Source organism: Triticum dicoccoides, chromosome 5B (genome assembly GCF_002162155.2).
Source record: "Triticum dicoccoides isolate Atlit2015 ecotype Zavitan chromosome 5B, WEW_v2.0, whole genome shotgun sequence".
Classification (NCBI taxonomy): domain Eukaryota; kingdom Viridiplantae; phylum Streptophyta; class Magnoliopsida; order Poales; family Poaceae; genus Triticum; species Triticum dicoccoides.
In genome coordinates, this window is record NC_041389.1 from 627,935,210 (window position 1) to 627,938,839 (window position 3,630).

At 45.4% G+C, this 3,630-nt stretch overlaps 1 pseudogene; it reads right to left on the reverse strand.

The window, feature by feature from the left end:
- Positions 1-1,110: 1,110 nt before the first annotated feature.
- LOC119310311 lies at positions 1,111-3,420 on the reverse strand (annotated as a pseudogene).
- Positions 3,421-3,630: the final 210 nt, after the last annotated feature.

Here is a 3,630-nt window from a genome sequence, read left to right on the forward strand (position 1 = left end):
GAATCCCGCAATATCTGACGGAGACAAATCTCCACACGCCCTCCGACGATGCTAGACGCATCATTTGGACATGGATAGAACATGGGAGACATTATTCCTACTAATGGACATTGCCGCCACCACACAACCCCAACCAAGACGATGAATCTAACAAGAACGAGAACGGGGGCCCTCCCGCCGACAGGGGGCCGAAATCCTCCACACCTCCATGGCCTAGAGGCCATCGGAGATGGGACGGAGCAGCAATGAGTTCTCAAAGTTGGGTGTTACCAAGAGACGAGCCATGCTGGGGTATGTGGAATGCTATAGCTATTATGGAAAACCTGGATGTTGCCACTGTACATGGAAGATTATAAATGGTGTCAAGCCATCAAAGCTAGGAAATCCAACTTCCAAATAAAGTTGCACAAGTCTATGTACCAAACACCATGTATCTGCATGAGCACATCACGGAGACATATTTGACACGTGTGGTCAACGACAAAATTATTATTATAGGGCAGAATAAAATGAAGCTTCTTTTCACTTTGTAAGAATTGACGGCAAAGGCATCCCGACTATATAACACTTCTTCGAGTAAGAAGGGACATGCACAATATCACGAAATAGACCTTTTCACACTTAATATATAAAGCACAAATGGTCGAACTGATGAGAAAATTATCATACAAATAGTTCAAAAGAAAAATAAAACACTATTCAAGCAAGCAACACAAGTACAACTAACCCAACATCAGACATGAGAACAAAATACGCCACACCTAACAAGAAACACCCAAGATTGTGGCATCCTCCTCCATCTGTGACACCCAAGATAGGCTATCTAGTTCTTGAAACCACCATACATTTTGAAGTCACATGATGAAGGTGACGGAAAAATACGACCTAAGTTACAAGCAACCACAACTATGAAAGCCACTCCTACTTATTTGGTTATTGTGTCAAACCCCTTGCATATACCTCACATAAGAATGTCAAACTACATCACTCCTAACTGTGGATCACCTCTATGTCTCTAGTCGCACATATTATAATGAAATACAAAAAATACAATGTGATGTGCACATATAAAAATTGAATATAATGTGTTTCGTAATAAATCAATGTGCTTTAACGCCCGAATCCTAGGCTCATGGCAGCTTCCTTGTCAACGGAGAAATTTCCTGTGCTGCCAACAAACCCCGGGGAGTGAGCCTCGTACGGCGACACCCCAAGCAAGCTCTCTGTGTCTTCATGACTCTGCTCCGCCCATGGATGTTGCAGAACCTTCCGCAAATGGCCTAGTTTGTCCGCGACTTCCTTCATGGATGGCCTGTTGTCGCCGCACATCTCCAAGCACTGTCGCACTACCTCTGCGATCTCTTCAACAATTTCGGTGCTCTCGATGTCCTTGACCTGATCGTCCAATATCTCCACGAGCCTCCTTCTTTCATGGCATCCAAAAACATCATAGATATAGTCTTCTCATTTTCAGGGGCTTCGAGGTTGAACGCCTTCTTGCGGGTGAGCAACTCCACAAGAACGACCCCAAAACTATACACGTCACTCTTATCTGTCAATTGGCATGTACACAAGTACTCCGGGTCGAGGTAGCCACAGGTTCCTTGCACAAGCGTGACGAACTGCGACTCGTCTGATGGTGCCAGGATGGAGGCACCGAAGTCGGAGACCTTGGCAGTGTGACCGCCGTCGAGGAGGATGTTGGAGGACTTGACGTTGCCGTGGAGGATGGGCGGCGACGCCCAAGAGTGCAGGTAGGCGAGAGCTTCAGCGGAATCGTGGGCAATCTGCAGACGAGCTGCTAGGGAGATGCGCTTGATGGGGCTACCATGGATGAGTTGGTACAACGTGCCATCCCGGACGAACTCGTACACCAGCGTGGGCACTTCAACCTCGAGGCAGCATCCCAACAACTTGACGATGTTCCTGTGGTTTATCTGAGATAGGATCAACATCTCCTGGCCGAACTCTTTCTTGTTCTTCTCGTTGATGGTCTTGCATCTCTTGACGGCCACCTCGACGCCACTGTCGAGAAGCGCCCTGTAGACGGTGCCATGTCCTCCGTAGCCGATGATGTGCTTCTCGTCAAACTTGTCAGTGGCTTGTTGTAGCTCCTCTTCTGAAAATATCTTGAAAGAAACTCCTTGTTGTGACTTCATTTCTTCAAATAGAAGCATGCCACCATGCTGCCGGAAATACTTCTGTTTGATTGACTCTATCCTTCGCCTTTCCTTAACAAGGTATCCACAGGTGAAGAGAACCACAAGGGCAACAAATCCGATACTTGCACCTGCGTAAGTACACGTCAATTTAGAACTCGGGCCAAACAGATAGCAGATTACTCAGGATAATACAAGTCTCCTAGTATATCGGTTATAATAACATCTTATATTATGGGACAGATGGAGTATTTCTTAGTATACTGAAGAGAGAAATTGATTGACATACCAACGACAGGCATCACCCAAGCGGGACTTTGATATGGCACGCAAACACCCTGGATCATCTGCTTTCCTGGTGGGCAGGAACATGTGAAACTTCCCACCGTGTTTGTACACATACCCGCGCAAGGATGAGTGGCACTATCAAGGCACTCATTGATATCTGCAATGACAAATTCGAAGCTAGCTCATGTAACTCTCTCACGAACTTGGTAAATCTGTCACAAACTCTTCCGACACAATCAATAAGAGAGGCAGAGAGCTAGAAGACCTGTGCATCCGCCATTGATGTATGGGTTACCCTGGTACCTAGCCGAGCACTTGCAGCGGTAACCAGGTTGGTTCAGGAAGTTGACACATTCGTTGTTCCGACCAACACATGCATAGGAGCTCATGTTTCTCTTGGCTTCATCACACGACCAGGGTCCTACGTGCCAGTCCAACACGACCGGGGTTTTTCCTTTGTAAGTCTCATTGAACACCGTCGATGTTAGGTATGTGGTGCTGAAACTAAAGGCCACCTTCTCCATCATCACAACGTAGCTGCAGGGGCGATCAGGGTCTGTGCTGTTGTAATACTCGTTCAGATATGATTGAAAGTAGTTCAAATTCTTCGGGACGTCCGCCTGGCAGCAGCCACCGCTGCGGGAGCATGTGCCGTTTAAGGGTCTCCCGTTGCATGTCGAGTAGCATCCTATTACGGCCTACATAATTTTTTGAGCATGATGAGGAACATCGTTTCCTTATCACCATTCTAACTTTAATCAAGAACAGTAATCAAGAGATAGCTTGGAAATATTATTAAGTAGCATTTGTGTTCATCATTTTTAGCGGGTACAGATCGAATGCTAATGCCTTGATACCAACGGGATCATAGCCCCTCTTTGAAAGAATAGTCACTCATTCAATCCAATTAAGATATTCTTCAAATTTGTTCAATTTAAGGATTTTTATCATAATTTATACTTACAAAAGGCATATCTGGTCATTCTGTTTCACTAATTTGAACCTCTAATATCAAATTCAAGAACAAGTAGGCAAACAAAATGAGTTGTGCTAATTATATTTAACCCAAGATTATGTACACCCATTTATTCCCTTCGGGTGGAATCATCCCCAGTGTGAACGTAGTATAACTTGGGTGGTTAGTGGAGGTGGTTTTGCCCCAAGCTGACCAATGCCAAATTAA